Raw genomic sequence first — 17,039 nt, forward strand, 5'->3', positions numbered from 1 at the left:
TGGCGTGCACCACTCCGGCGTCGAGCCGCCCAAAAGATGCGGAACTCTCCGCACCTTTAGGGGCCGAGCCCTAACCTTGCGGGGCTAGGCCCACGCCGGAGTGCTTGGCGCCCTATCGGCCAGCGGGATCGGCCTTTGGCGCCATGTCAGCCGGGGCCGAAGGGACTTCGCCGGCCGGCAGAAGTCCGCGCGCGCGCGCCGGAGCGTCAGCGGCTGCTGACGTCATCCCCGCACATGCGCTGGGGAGGGGGTCACTTCCGTGTCCGCCATCGTGAAGACTATGGCAAACGCGGAAGGAAAGGAGTACCCCCATGGCGCAGGCCTGTCCGCCGATCGGTGGGCCCTGATCGTGGGCCAGGCCACCGTGGGGGCACCCCCCGGGACCAGATCACCCAGCGACCCCCCCCCCCCCCCACCCCCCAGGACCCCGGAGTCCGCCTGCGCCGCCTTTTCCCGCTGGTAAGGTAGGTGGTTTGATTCCCGCCGGCAGGACCGGCAGGACAGCGGCGAGTCTTCGGCTCATCGTGGGCCTGAGAATCACCGGCGTGGGGGGGGCCCCACCGACAGGCACGGTATGATTTCCACCCCCACTGAATCTCTGGTGCCGGAGACTTCGGGAGACGGCAGGGGCGGGATTCACGCCGGCTCTGGCGATTCTCCGACCCGGCGGGGGTTGGGTCGGGGAATCCCGCCCCAGAAGACTGATCGAATACTTTCCACTTGCCTGATGAGTGCAGCTCCAACAACCTTCAAGAAATTTGACACAATCCAGGACAAAGCGACCTGTTTGATTTGGCATCCATTCAATCACCTTATTGTTATTATTATTATGATGTGGAGATGCCGGCGTTGGACTGGGGTGAGCACAGTAAGAAGTCTTACAACACCAGGTTAAAGTCCAACAGGTTTGTTTCAAACACGAGCTTTCGGAGCACGGCTCCTTCTTCAGGTGAATCCTGAAGAAGGAGCCGTGCTCCGAAAGCTCGTGTTTGAAACAAACCTGTTGGACTTTAACCTGGTGTTGTAAGACTTCTTACTGTTATTATTATTAAGCATTCACTCCCTCCACCACTGATGCAATAATGGGAGCAGTGCATCGCGTCGCTAAGATATACTGCAGTAACTCACCAAAGCCACTCCAACAGCACCATACAAACCCACGACCTCTACACCGAGAAGGTCAAGGGCAGCAGGCGCATAGTAACACCAATGCTTGTGCATTCCCCTCCAAGCCTCATATCTTCCTGACTTGGAATTATATCAAAGTTCCTGCACCGGCATTGGGTCAAACTCCTGGAATTCCTGCCCTGACAGCACATTGGGTGTAGGACTGCAGTGGTTCAAGACGGCAGCTCACCATGACCTTCCAAGGACAATTTGGGATGGACAATAAATGCTGGTCTAGCCAGTGATGCCCACATCCTGTGAACAAGTACCTTTAAAAAAAGAAACAAATCGCTTTCATCTCTGCCTCAATCTCCTCTTTTCATCACTCCCCATCAGTCCTACCTAAAATGTTGTGAAATATTGTCTGTACACAGAAAGTACATACGAGTTGAGCAGATGGTTCAAAGTTGTTATTTACAACAGTTTCCATGTTGCAATTGGATACTTGTCGATTGATAATTTTCGACCATATGCCTGTGCATTGGCTCATCTATGGATAATTCCATCATATAGCAGGATTAAAAATAACTAAGTGTTTATAAACTGTACGCAAATCTCTCAGGCAGCCCTGGTTACTGTCTTGCCCTATGGAGTTTAATTCAAAAAATCGACGTGAAGCTACACGCCCAGTATGAAGCAGGTATTTGTGTTTACTGATTGCATGCTGCTGCCTTCATCAACTTGAGCTCAGGTGGCAGACAAAAAAAATGTAACAAATTATACTCCTACCCACAGAGCACTTGTCTCTGGAAATTATATCTGTTCTCTTTTATCTTTTTTACTGCAAGGGATCATTGAGAAGGATATATCTTATTTTTTGAAAACATAAATAAAATGCAAATTAAGCTAATTAGAGACTTTTAAAAGCTGCATAGAACCACAGAACCATACAAATGATACAGCACTTATGAGGGCCATTTGGCCCATCTTGTGCATGTCGACCCAAAGACATGCAGATGCCCTTTCTAATCCCATCTTCCTACATACGACCCAAAGCTCTGCAGCTTACAGAACTTAAGGTACAGATTGATGCACTATCAATTATGACAAACGAGAGTAGAGTGTAATCGAGGCTTTATTAAGCAGAGATGTGTTGCCTGCTGTAGCTGCTGCCGAAATGGCTTCAGCTCGGTGTGCACACACATTTATACTCCGCCTCCTGGGTGGAGTCAGCAGACAGGGATCTACCCCCGTACCTGTAGTACAGGACCTTTACCGTATTACCTCTCATATACGTATTGTACAAATAGTGGTGATTACCACATTCACCCCCTGTTAAAAAAGAGTCCAGCGGGGGTGGTGGAAAACTATTAATATGGTATGTGAGCATTTTTAAAGTGTACAGTTTGGTGAAAGTTCACAAATTTATCCGGTCAGGTGCCTTGATCCTCCGTTGTGAATGCCGCAGTCCTGGTGGTGATGCAGGCGCCGGCTTGGTTGCCTGTGACTCCGGGAGCATGCAGTCCTCATCTTCATCCCCGGGTGGACCCAATGGGAGGATGGATCGTCCTGGAGTGGGGGCTGTGGTGAGGTGCGCTGGGGGGAGGGTGGGTGGCACCGGGGCAATTGGAGGGGGGGGTGGGGAACCAGCTGGTGCCAGGTCCCTGAGGGAGATTGTGTCTTGGCGGCCATTGGGTTACGCCACGTAGGCATACTGCGGGTTTGCATGCAGCAGCTGTACATTTTCGACCAACGGGTCCGCCTTGTGGAGCCGCACATGCTTGCGGAGGATAATGGATCCTGGAGCTGCCAGCCACGTTGGGAGTGTGGTGATATGAGTGGGAGCACTGCCATTGGTGCAGAGCATTGGTTTCCCATTGGCTCTGGCTGGTCACGTGCCTCTCGTCTGATTGGCTGGGACTAGTCATGTGACTGCTCACCAATTGGTCGAGAGTCAAGTAGACCCCGCCTCCACGGTGGGGTATAAGTACCCAGGTTTCCCGGCGGTCGGCCCTTCTCTGTAGTCGACCACCGGGCTAACAACTAGCTGATTAAAGCCACAGTTTGGATCTTCATCGTGTCTCGCGTCCAATTGATGGTACATCAGGGAGTGAAAACCCGGAGGTGGACTTCCTAGGGAAGGCAAGGAGACGTTCAAGGGGGGTTCATTAGTCGCAGTGCAAAGTAGCGATCGGATGGAGTGGAGGGCATCGGGGAGGACTTCCTTCCAGCGGGAGACCGGGAGATATTTAAGTTGTAGCTGATCGTCCTGCTCGAGGCAGTGCCCTTGCTGAGCAGGAACGAATGCAGCTCATCACTCATAAAGAAGGATCCCCGGTCGCTGTGGACGTAAGCGGGGAAACCGAATAAGGGTGAAGATGCTATTGAGGGCTTTGATGACTGTGGCAGACGTCATATCAGGGCATGGGATTGCGAAGGGGAATCTGGAGTGTTCATCGACCACGTTCAGGAAGTACGTGTTTTGGTCGGAGTCGCGGAGGGGCGCTTTGAAATCTATGCTGAGGCATTCAAAGGGACGGGAGGCCTTCACCAGGTGCGCTCGGTCTGGCTGGTAGAAGTGCGGCTTGCACTCCGCGCAGACCTGGCAGTCTTTGGTGACCGCCCTGAATTCCGCAATGGAGTAGGGTAGGTTGCGGGCCTTTATGAAGTAAAAGAACCGGGTGCCCCTGGGTGACAGAGACCATCGTGTAGGGCCTGGAGTCGGTCCCCTTGTGCGCTGGCATATGTACCTCGGGATAGGGCATCGGGGAGGCTCGTTGAGCTTCCCAGGGCGATACAAAATCTCGTAATTGTAGGTGGAGAGCTCGATCTTCCACCTCAAGATTTTATCATTTTTGATCTTGCCCCGCTGTGTATTATTGAACATGAAGGCAACCGACCGTTGGTCAGTGAGGAGAGTGAACCTCCTGCCAGCCAGGTAATGCCTCCAATGCCGCACAGCTTCTGTGATGGCTTGGACCTCCTTTTCGACAGAGGAGTGCCGAATTTCGGAGGCATGGAGGGTGCGGGAAACCACAGGTCTGCCTGCCTAGTTGAGGGTGGCGGCCAGAGCGACATCCGATGCATCGCTCTCGAACTGAAAAGGGAGGGTCGTGTCGACCGCATACATCGTAGCCTTGGCGATGTTGGCCTTGATGCAGTTGAAGGCCTGGCGGGCCTCAGACATCAGGGGAAAACCTGTGGACTGAATGAGTGGGCAGGCCTTGTCCACATAGTTAGGGACCCACTGGGCATAATAGCAGTAAAACCCCAGGCATCGTTTCAGGGCCTTGGGGCAGTGGGAGTTCCATGAGGGGGTGCATGCGGTCGGGGTCGGACCCCAGAACTCTATTTTGCACCACATAGCCAAGGATGGCTAAGCGGTTGGTGCTGAACACTCACGTCTCCTTGTTGTACGTGAGGTTCAGGATTTTGGCGGTTTGTAGAAATTTGAAAAGGTTAGCGTCGTGGTCCTGCTGGTCATGGCCGCAGATGGTGACGTTATCTAGGTACAGAAAGGTGGCCCGTAGCCCGTACCGGTCAACCATTCGGTACATCTCACATTGAAAGACTGAGATCCCCTTAGTGACACCTAAGGGGACTCTAAGGAAATGGTAAATGCGGCCATCTGCTTCGAACGCAGTGTATAGGTGGTCCGCCTTGCGGATGGGGAGCTGGTGGTAGGCAGATTTCAGGTCCACTGTCGAAAAGACCCGGTACTGTGCAATCTGATTGACCATATCAGATATGCGTGGGAGGGGGATACGCGTCGAGCTGCGTGTACCGATTGATGGTCTGACTGTAGTCAATGACCATCCTCTGTTTCTCCCCAGTCTTTACTACTACCACTCGGGCTCTCCAGGGGCTGTTGCTGGCCTCAATGATGCCTTCCCGTAGAAGCCGCTGGACCTCCAACCTGATGAAGGTCCTGTCCTGTGCACTGCACGGTCTGCTCCTGGTGGTGACTGGTTTGCAATCCGGGGTGAGGTTTGCAAACAGGGAAGGTGGATCAACCTTAAGGGTCGTGAGGCCACAGACGTTGAGGGGTGGTAGGGGTCCGCCGAATTTTAGAGTTAGTCTTTGGAGGTTGCACTGGAAGTCCAGGCCGAGTAACAGGGCAGCGCAGAAGTTGGGTAGGACGTAGAGTCGGAAGTTGCTGAAGGGTGAGGGTGACGATGCAGTACCCCCGGATTTCCACGGAATGGGATCCGGAGGCCAGGGAGATTCTCTGGTTAATGGGGTGTACCCCAAGGGAGCAGCATCTTACCGTGGAGGGTGGATGAAGCTTTCCGTGCTCCCGGAGTCAAGAAGGCAGGATGTCTTGTGCCCATCGACCTTTACCATCGTCAACGCGGTTGCGACGTTTTGCGGCCGGGGCTGGTCGAGCGTGATGGAGGCGAGTTGTGGTTTGTGTTGGTAGGCCCCAGGCTGGTCGGCGGTGGTAGCAGGTGATGAACGGCCCGATGAAGTCCCCGACGAGTAGGGGTCCTGAGGCGCCGTCCAAGATGGCGCCAAAGATGGCGGTGCCCACGGGGCACACATGGCGGGTGTCATTAAAAATGGCGTCGCCCACGGGCCGCACGTGGTTTGCGGGGACGAAAATGGCAGTGCCCACGGGTCGCACGTGGGGGGTGCAGGAACAATGGACCTGGGTACAGCGGCAATCGACCGGGCCTGGCACACCGCAGCGAAATGTCCCTTCTTTCCGCAGGCCTTGCAGGTTGCGCTCCGCGCCTGGCAGCGTTTTCAGGGGCGCTTTGTCTGCCCGCAGAAATAGCACTTGGGCCCTCCGAGGTTGGCTGGCTGCCGCGCTGCACAGGCTTGGGGTTGGCTGGGGGTGGCCGCTGGTGGGGCCCACGATGTCCATGAGGGCGCTGTGCGGTCAGGGATGTATGCCATGTGGTCGGGGGCGTAAGACTGTACGTTGCGGGAGGCTGCTGTTAGTGAATTTGCGAGTTGCCTGGTCGCCGCGAGGTCGAGCATACCCCCATTCTAATAGGTGCTGACGGATGTACACCGGCTGCATGCCAGTAATAAAAGCGTCCCTGATCAAGAGTTCTGTATGTTCCACGGCCGAAACTGCCTGGCAATCACAGTTCCTTGCCAGGATGTGCAGGCAACGCCAGAAATTGTCCAATGACTCTCCGGGGAGATGTTGCCGCGTGGACAGGAGGTGCCTGGCGTAGAGTTTGTTGATCAGCCGGATGTAGTTCCCTTTCAGAAGGGCCATGGCCTCAGTGTAGTTGGGCGCATCCCGGATAAGTGGAAAAATATCAGAGCTCACCCGTCAGTACAGGATCTGGAGTTTCTGTGCTTCTGAGGGTTGTTCTGTCGCTGATCCGATGTAGGCTTCAAAGCAAGCTAGCCAGTGGTCGAAGGAAGATGTGGCGTTGTCTGCTTGAGGGTGTAGCTGCAGGCGATCTGGCTTGATGCGTAGTTCCATTGCTGCAATATCTCTGCTTAATAAATTGATGCACTATCAATTACAACGAGACGAGAGTAGAGAGTAATCGAGGCTTTATTAAGCAGAGATGTGTTGCTTCCTGCATTGTGTTAGCTCCAATCCATGTATTATTGACGAAGGATCAGGAGTGGTTTTGAGTGCTTCACAGGACAAAACATTTGCCAGAGTAAAAAAGCATCTCCTCAGACGCTATGATCATTCTCGGCTACTAATCTTGACATGCGGCCACCCCTTATGACATTGGATTGGTTCTGGCCCACATATGGGTTGACGGCATGGAATACCCCATTATGGTCGTTTCAGGACCCTGGCGGACGCAGAGCCACATTATGCTCAAATCAAAAAGACGGGCTTGGTGGTAATTTTTGGTGTCAATAAGTTCCACCAGTATGCTTATGGGTGGCAGTTCTACCTTGTGACAGACCACAAACCACTGCTCGGCCTTGTTAGGGAGGTTAAGGGACTCCCACCCATTGCATTGATTCAGCTTTGGGCGCTTCTGCTCACCGCACATGACCTTCGCAGTGACCACTTGGGTGCCTCTATAAATGAAGATGTTGGCCCGTAGTTACGTCTGGTGGCCCGGATTCAATGGGCACATTAAGGGGGTCATGCGCAGCTGCCGGCGTTCCAGGAGCATCAGAACTCCTGTCAGCGGCTTCCTTCATCATTGGGAATGGCCAGGACACCCATGAGTGTGTCTACATGCATATTTTGGAGGCAATTCATGGGGTCCATGTTCCTCGTTATCGTGGATGCCCACTTGAAGTTGCTTGAGGTGTACAGGTTGGCCTCATCAACAGCCAATGACATGATAGAAAAGCTCTGGGGTTCATTTAGCACCCATGGGATTCCTGAGATCCTGGTAAAGGATAATAGAATGCCGTTCATTAGCGAAGAATTTGCCGTGTTTACAAAGCTAAACGGCAATTGGTATATTCGAACCGCCCCGTTTCAGCCCTCCCCCAATGACCTAGTGGAAAGGGTAGTCCAGACCTTAAAAAAGGGAATAAAAAACAATCCACAGGTTCCATGGACATGCGGCTAGCACGGTTTCTTTTTAATAACCGTGCAACGCCACGTGTGACTACGGGAATCTCTCCTGTGGGATCTCGATGCGCTGCGACTTAGAATCGGGTTGAGTTTCACATTTCTGAACCTCAGCAGGAGAGTGGACGTTCAGCAGGAGACACAGAAGAGGCAGCAGGACTTGAGAAGCATCAGGGCAGCAATTTGACTCAGGGATGCAGTCAATGTCCTCAGTTTTGGAAATGGGGCACTTGACTCCCAAGTGTTGCACTGGAGAGAATGTGTCTGGTCTCATACTAAGTCTAGTTTCAGGGGAGAGTTCAGCAAAAGCAATTGGACCACCTGAAGAAGCGAGAACTGCATTTCACGATACCAAACTGACAGTATAGGTGTTTCCTCTGTGCCAGGAACGATGCCGCAGCATGGGGACCCAGCCATCTGGATCACAGCACCCGGTCTAGCAGGAGGAAGATGACTCCGGATCAGAGATGGACACCGAAGTGTCCGTACCAATGGATGACATCATGCCCAGGACTGAGGTCCACACAACTTTAGGGGACGGCCAGGAAACGCCGGTCAACAAACCGATACACTCCGCCTGACACAGAGCCGCTGCAGGTAGAAGTACAGCTGCGGGCAAAGCGCCATAGAAGGCCTCCACCATTGACGGTTGAAGGGGGCCTTTCGGACTTTGGAGGGGGTGTGGGTGTTATAACCCCCACGAGGACGCCGGCAATCCATCGCTGATCTCCCCATAGGACACATGGGTACGAACTTCCCAACAAGGACGGATGCCACCCAGCTGGAGCTTTGTACAAACGAACATCAAAGCCAGCCCAAAGCAGGGCCTGGTGTGGTTAGTTATCCCAGCAAAGATTGTACTGCGAGCGAGTTGCTGCTTTGAGCAGATTATTGTGTATAGTTAAATAAACTTCTGTTCTCTTACTGCTGGCTTCCTCAAGTTATTAAAGCCACTTAGCTTGAATCTATGACCCCTGGATTTTGAACTCTCTGACAAGGGAAACAGGTTTCCAGCCTGTCAACATTCTAGTCTAGACTTCCGGTTGCGGCTATGACTAGCTAAGTCGCACGTTTGGCTGCTCCTGTTAGGAAGGTGTTTTCGGGCCGATTGGAGGGCCCCTAACGGCGCTGGAACGGCAATTCCCGGTGGGGGAAGGTTCCCAGAGGAGAACCCCGTCAAATTTATGGTCGTCACCCGAAGTGGGGCAGGAAAAAAGCGGCAGCAGCTCCCCAAAAAAAGCGGGGGAAGAAATCCAAAATGGCGGCCGGCGGCGCACCCGAGGACTGGAGGACATGGGCGGCGGAGCAGCAGACCGCTCTCCTGCGCTTCTTCACGGAGCTGAAAGTGGAGCTGCTGGAGTCGATGAACGCGACGACCACCAGGCTGATGGGGGCACAGGCGACCCAAGAGGCGTCAATTCGGGAGCTGCAGCAGGAGATGACTGTGAGGGAGGAGGAGGCCACGGTCCTCGTGGGAAAGGTGGAGGTGCACGAGGCACTCCACCTGAGATGGCAAAACCGATTGGAGGAGATGGATACCCGCATGAGGCGGAAAAACCTGAGGATCCTGGGCCTGGCAGAAGGGCTGGAGGGGTCGGACCTTCAGGGGTATGTGGCAGAAATGCTGGGCTCACTGATGGGGGCAGGGGCCGTCCCTTTGCCCCTGGAATTGGAGGAGGCCTACAGAGTAATGGCCAGGAAGCCAAGAGCAAACGAACCCCCGAGGGCGGTGCTGGTTCGGTTCCAGCGATTCAGTGACCGGGAGAGGGTGCTGAGGTGGGCCAAGAGAGAGAGGAGCAGCAAATGGGAGAACTCGACGGTGAGGATCTTTCAGGACTGGAGTGCGGAGGTGGCAAAGCGGCGGGCCCGGTTCAACCGGACGAAGGCGGTGCTGCATGCCAGGAGAATTAGATTCGGGATGCTGCAGCCAGCGCGCTTGTGGGTGACCTACAAGGACCAGCACCACTATTTCGAGTCCCCGGAGGAGGCGTGGGCCTTTGTCCAGGAAGAAAAGCTGGACTCGAACTAGAACCAGGGGATACTTGGCGGTCGTTGCCGCTCTGGTACTTTAAGCTGGACACGTGGCTTTCTGTTGGCTGGATTTTCACTTGGCCGTATTTTTGAACCCTTTTTGTTCTCTATACCAGTTTTTTCTCTCTTTTTCCTGTTATTTATAATGTTATGGTGGGGTGGGGGGGGAGTGCCGGGGGTATGTGTTTCTTGTGGGGTTTTGGTTGTTTTGTATTTATCGGTGTGAGATCGGGGACGGGGGTGGAACTGAAGATGGAGGGGCGGGGAGGGGCAGGGCGAAAGCGCGGGCTTTCCTCTGGTTTCCCGCGCACGGGGCAGAGGAGGGAGGGGGGTGGGAGTAAGGGGCGTGGTCAGCAATGGCTCCCTTTCCCGCGCTGGAGCGGGGTCAAGGAGGGGTGGTAAGGGGGGGGACGTCCCCCCATGCCGGGAGGAGCCGGAGTGTGGCAGGGGCAGCCGGGTCAGCGTAAACCAGCTGACTCACGGAAGTACTATGGAGGGTGCGTCGCGGCTAGGAAGGGTCCTAGCCTGGGGGGGGAGGGGGGTGGGGGGGGGTGGAGGGGGAGGGGGGTGGGGGGGGGGGGAGGAGGAGGGGGGGGGCACCGGGTTGCTGCTGAAAAGGCCAGGGAGGAGAAGTTGAGGACTGGAGGGGTGGGGGGGGGTGGGGGCGCCATCGCCATGGGGAGCGGGTCAGAAAGGGAGGGCTGACTCGGGGCGAGCAGGTGACAGGATATGGCTAGTCGGCGGGGGAAAGGGGCGGGCTGCCCCTCGACCCGGCTGATAACTTGGAATGTGAGGGTGCTGAATGGGCCGGTCAAGAGAACGAGAGTAATCTCGCATTTGAAGGGGCTGAAGGCGGATGTAGCAATGCTACAAGAGACCCATTTGAAGGTGGCGGACCAGGTCCGCCTGAGAAGGGTGTGGGTGGGACAAGTGTTCCACTCAGGACTGGACGTAAAGAACCGAGGGGTGGCGATCCTGGTAGGGAAGAGGGTGTCGTTCGTGGCGGCGGAGGTGGTGGCGGATAAAGAGGGTAGATATGTCATGGTGAAGGGTAGGCTGCAGGGGGAGAAAGTGGTGATGGTTAACGTGTATGCCCCGAACTGGGACGACGCTGGCTTCATGAGGCGCCTACTGGGCCTCATTCCGGACCTGGAGGCAGGGGGCCTGATCATGGGGGGGGACTTCAACACAGTGCTGGACCCCGTGTTGGACAGATCGAGTTCAAGGACGAGTAGGAGGCCGGCAGCGGCAGAAGTGTTAAAGGGGTTTATGGAGCAGATGGGAGGGGTGGACCCCTGGAGGTTTGGGAGGCCGAGGGCGAGGGAGTATTCCTTTTCTCCCATGTCCACAGAGTCTATTCTAGAATTGACTTTTTTGTATTAAGCAGGGGACTGATCCCGAAAGTACGGGAAGTGGAGTACTCGGCCATAGCGGTCTCAGACCACGCGCCACACTGGGTAGATTTGGGAATGGGAGAGGTGCGAGACCAGCGTCCGCTGTGGCGTCTGGATGTGGGGTTGCTGGCGGATGAGGAGGTGTGTAAGAGGGTCCGGAAGAGCATTGAGAGATATCTGGACATTAATGACACGGGGGAGGTGCAGGTGGGGATGGTATGGGAGGCCCTAAAGGCGGTGATCCGGGGGGAGCTGATCTCCATACGGGCACATAGGGAAAGGAGGGAGAGACAGGAGAGGGAGAGGCTGGTGGGGGAGCTTCTGGACGTGGATAGGAAATATGCGGAGGCACCAGAGGAGGGGCTGCTGGGGGAATGGCGTAGTTTGCAGGCTAAGTTTGACCTGTTGACCACCAGAAAGGCGGAGGCACAGTGGAGAAGGGCGCAGGGCGCGATTTATGAGTATGGGGAGAAGGCGAGTAGGATGCTGGCGCATCAGCTCCGCAAGCGGGATGCGGCTAGAGAAATTGGGGGAGTGAGGGAGAGGGGTGGGAACATAGTGCAGAAGGGGCCAGAAGTAAATGGGGTTTTCAGAGACTTCTATAAGGAGCTGTATCGGTCAGAGCCGCCGACGAGGGGAGGGGGGATGGAGGGCTTCTTGAACAAACTGAGGTTCCCCAAGGTCCAAGAGGAGCTGGTAGAGGGGCTGGGGGCGCCGATAGGGTTAGAGGAGCTAGTCAAGGGGATTGGGCATATGCAGACGGGGAAGGCGCCGGGGCCAGACGGGTTCCCGGTGGAATTTTACAAAAAATATGCGGATCTGGTGGGCCCTGTGCTGGTGCGAGCCTTCAACGAGGCATGGGAGGGGGGGGCTCTGCCCCCGACAATGTCGCAGGCACTGATCTCTCTGATCTTGAAGCGGGACAAGGACCCCGTGCAGTGTGGGTCATATAGGCCTATCTCGCTCCTAAATGTGGACGCCAAGCTGCTGGCAAAGATCCTGGCTACCAGGATAGAGGATTGTGTGCCAGGGGTGATACACGAGGACCAGACGGGTTTTGTGAAAGGGCGGCAGCTTAATACGAACGTGCGGAGACTGCTAAACGTCATCATGATGCCGGCAGTGGAGGGGGAGGCGGAGATAGTGGTGGCATTGGACGCGGAGAAAGCATTTGATAGGGTGGAGTGGAAGTACCTGTGGGAGACGCTGGAACGGTTTGGATTTGGGGAGGGATTTATTAAATGGGTGAAGCTGCTCTATTCGGCCCCGACGGCAAGTGTAGTGACGAATGGTAGGAGATCGGAGTATTTTGGGCTCCACCGGGGACCAGACAGGGGTGCCCCTTGTCCCCCCTGCTCTTCGCACTGGCAATTGAACCGTTGGCGATGGCACTGAGGGGCTCAGGGGGGTGGAGAGGGCTGACAAGGGGCGGGGAGGTGCACCGGGTATCGCTATACGCGGACGACCTGCTGCTATATGTGGCAGACCCAGAAGGGGGAATGCCGGAGGTGATAGAACTGCTAGCAGAATTCGGGGACTTTTCGGGGTACAAGCTAAACTTGGGTAAGAGTGAGGTATTTGTGATACACCCAGGGGACCAGGAAGAGGGAATCGGGAGACTCCCGTTGAAGAGAGCAGGAAAGAGTTTTAGATACTTAGGGGTGCAGGTGGCTAGGAACTGGGGGACTCTCCACAAGTTGAACTTCACTAGGCTGGTGGAACAGATGGAGGAGGAATTTAAAAGGTGGGACATGGTGCCGCTGTCGCTGGCGGGTAAAGTGCAGTCCGTTAAAATGACGGTCCTCCCAAGGTTTTTGTTTTTATTTCAGTGCTTGCCCATCTTCCTCCCTAGGGCCTTCTTCAAAAAGGTGACGAGCAGCATCATGAGCTACGTGTGGGCGCATGGCACCCCAAGGGTGAGGAGGGTCTTCTTGGAGCGGAGTAGGGAGAGTGGGGGGCTGGCATTACCCAACCTTTCGGGGTATTACTGGGCGGCTAATGTGTCGATGGTGCGTAAGTGGATGATGGAAGGGGAGGGGGCAGCTTGGAAACGAATGGAGAGGGCGTCCTGTGGCAATATAAGCCTGGTGGCCCTAGTAACGGCGCCATGGCCGCTCCCTCCCACGAGGTACACCACGAGCCCGGTGGTGGCGGCCACCCTCAAGATCTGGGGGCAGTGGAGGCGACACAGGGGGGAAGTGGGAGGTCTGATGGAGGCACCGTTAAGAGGGAACCATAGATTCACCCCGGGGAACATGGACGGGGGATTTCAGAGCTGGCACAGGGTGGGCATCAGGCAGCTGAAGGATCTGTTTGTAGATGGGAGGTTTGCGAGCCTGAGAGAGCTGGAGGAGAAATTCGGGCTCCCCCCGGGAAACGTGTTTCGACATTTGCAGGTGAAGGCATTTGCTAGCCGCCAGGTGGAAGGGTTCCCCTTGCTCCCCAGCAGGGGGGCGAGCGATAGGGTGCTATCGGGGGTCTGGGTCGGAGGGGGGAGGATATCGGACATATACAAAGTGATGCAGGAGGCTGAGGAGGCATCAGTAGAGGAGCTGAAAGACAAGTGGGAGGGGGAGCTGGGAGAGCAGATAGAGGATGGGACATGGGCTGATGCCCTGGAGAGGGTTAATTCTTCCTCCTCGTGTGCGAGGCTTAGCCTCATTCAATTCAAGGTGCTGCACAGAGCCCATATGACGGGGACAAGGATGAGTCGGTTCTTTGGGGGTGAGGACAGATGTGTCAGGTGTTCGGGAAGTCCAGCAAACCATGTCCATATGTTTTGGGCATGTCCGGCACTGGAGGAGTTCTGGAAGGGGGTGGCAAGGACGGTGTCGAGGGTGGTGGGATCCAGGGTCAAACCAGGATGGGGGCTAGCGATCTTTGGGGTTGGGGTAGAGCCGGGGGTACAGGAGGCGAGAGAGGCCGGAATACTGGCCTTTGCGTCCCTAGTTGCGCGAAGAAGGATACTGATACAGTGGAAGGACGCGAGGCCTCCAAGCGTGGAAACTTGGATTAATGACATGGCAAGCTTTATCCAGTTGGAAAGGGTCAAATTCGCCCTGAGAGGGTCGGTACAAGGGTTCTTCAGGCGGTGGCAGCCCTTCCTCGACTTTTTGGCTCAAAGATAGGGTGCAGAGGTCGCAGCAGCAGCAACCCGGGGGGGGGGGGGGAGGGGGGGGGTGTGGCAACAACGGGTGCGGTGGGTTATTTAAGGTTGTAATGCGGACAAATTTGTTCGCAGTTCATGTTTGATGTTAATTGTTGCTTTGTTTGTTTGTTTTTTGGGGGGGGGGGAGGGGGGGAGGGACAGCGCGCACGGGGGGTCGGGCGGGGGGGATATCTGTTAAGAGGGAATATTGTGTAATAGTCTATGGTTAGGGGGGGGGTAAATATTCTCATGTAAAAAATCTCTTCAATAAAAATTATTAAAAAAAAACATTCTAGTCTATCTTCTCTGCAGTCTATCCAGAGCAATTGCATCCATCCTGTAATGTGCTGACCAAAACTACACACAATACTCCAGTTGTGGCCCCACCAGTGTCTTTTACAGTTACTTCATTATATCCCTACTTTTGTATTGTATACTGCTGCCAAAAGAGAGCATTCCATGTGCTTTCTTTACAACCTCACCCCCGCTTTAGGGGCCTGTGCACTTGCATGAGAAGATCTCTCACTTCACCTACTCCTTTCAGTATACTCCCATTTATTGTGTACTCTCTACAACTGTTTGCCCTCCCTAAATGCACTACTTCAACCTGATCAGAGGTGAACTCCATCTGCCACTTTCCTGCCCGCTCCACGAACCCATCTATATCATTTTGAAGCTAGCAGCTATCTTCTACACTATCCAATATGGGTCAATTTTTGTGGCATCTGCAAATTTCCCAATCATGCCGCGCACATTCAAGTCCAAATCGTTGCTATATAAAACTAACAGCAGGGTTCCCAACACTGAGCTCTGATGAACACCACTTGAAAGAGCTTTCCATTTGCAAGAGCAGCCATATACCATGACCTTTTGTCTCCTGTTACTAAGCCAACTTTGGATCCAAGTCACCACATTAGCCAGTATCGCATGGGCTTTTAATTTTTTGACCAATCTGCCATGTTGACCTTGCCAAATGCCTTATTAAAACCCATGTAAACAACATCCACAGCGTTGACTCTCATTGTCACGTCCTCAAAGAATTCAATCAAATTTGTAAGGCATAACCTTCCCTGAACAAAGTCATGCTCACTATCCTTGACCAGTCCATGCCTTTTCAAAGTGACAATTTACCCTATCACTCAGGATTGATTCTAACAATTTTCCCACCACCAAAGTTAGACTAAATAGCTGATAATTGTTTGGCATTTCCTTTGTGCACTTGTTAAACAACGGAATCACATTTGCATTCCTCCAGTCCTCCGACACCTACCCTGTTTCTAGTCAAGACTGGAAAATAATCCTCAGAGTATCTGCTATTTCCTCCCTGACCACCTTCAACATCCTAGGAAACAATCCAGCCGGCTCTGGCAACTTATCACCTTTCAAAGATTCCAATTCTTTCAACACTTCCTCTCTCATGATTATTTTATCCAATATTTCACACTATTTCGCTTGGATTACCATATCTGCATCATTCCATTCCTTTGTGAATATGGGGATAAAAAATGTATTTAAAACTCTTCCCATATCCTCTGCATCATCATACAGGTTACCTTCTCAAAGAATCATAGAATTTACACTGCAGAAGGAGGCCATTCAGCCCATCGAGTCTGCACCGGCCCTTGGAAAGAGCACCCTACCCAAGCGCACACCTCCACCCTATCCCCACGCCTCCACCCTATCCCCGTAACCCCAATTAACCTTTTTTGGACACTGAGGGCAATTTAGCATCGCCAATCAACCTAACCTGCACATCTTTGGATTGTGGAGGAAACCAGAGCACCCGGAGGAAACCCATGCAGACACGGGGAGAATGTGCAGACTCTGCACAGTGACCCAAGCTGGGAATTGAACCTGGGACCCTGGAGTTGTGAAGCATCTGTGCTAAATACTATGCTACCATGCGTTACCATGTCCATCTCTGATAGGTCCCGCTTTTTCCTTAACTATCCTTTTGCTCTTTATCTTTGCACTCTAAGGATCTTATTCATTCGTGCTTCCCACTAGTTTACCACTGATTTATCCTTTAGTAGTTTACCTCAGTCAAATCACTTCACAGTTTTGCAAAATTTGCCTTTCCCCTGTTCAAAATCTTTACTCTTGATTTATCTCTGTCCTTTTCCAGTAAATCTTACTGAATTGTGGTCACTATCCCCGATTTTGTCTCCCATTGTCACTCCACCCACTTGCCTTTCTTCATTTCCCAAGACTAAATCCAGAATTGCATCTCACCCTATTGGGTTTATCACGTATTGTTAAAAAAGATTCCTGGGCACGGTACATTAATTTTTCACCCACAATTCCCCTTATGCTGATTGGAACCCAGTTGATAATGGGATAGTTAAAATCTCCTATTATTATTGCCCTCTTATTCCTAAGGCAGAAAAGTGTTCACATATATCTTCTTCTCTCTCCCTCTCACCCTCTCACTAGTTGGGAGTCTGTAGTATATGCCTAGTAGCGTGACTGTCCCTTTCTTATTCCTAAGCTCAACCCATAAAGCTACATTTGTTAACCCGTTTAACATATCATCCCTTCTCACAATTGTAATTAGCTCTTTAACCGATACTGCTACCACGCCTCCCCCCTTCTTTTTGTGCCACCCACTCTATCCTGCCTGAAAACTCTATACTCAGGTTTTGCATCTCCTTTGCCAGGTTTCTATTATAACAATGGCATCCTGCTGCCATGTGTCTATCTGTGCCCATAGTTCATCTGCCTTTTTTGTAATACTCTTTGCTTTGAAACATAAACAGTTCAACCCCGTCAATTAATTTGCTGGATGCTTTATATTCCTTGCTTCCTTTGTCTTTCCAAGTCGCCGACTACATCACAAACTAATGTC

Source organism: Scyliorhinus canicula, chromosome 1, assembly GCF_902713615.1.
Source record: "Scyliorhinus canicula chromosome 1, sScyCan1.1, whole genome shotgun sequence".
Taxonomy (NCBI): Eukaryota; Metazoa; Chordata; class Chondrichthyes; order Carcharhiniformes; family Scyliorhinidae; genus Scyliorhinus; species Scyliorhinus canicula.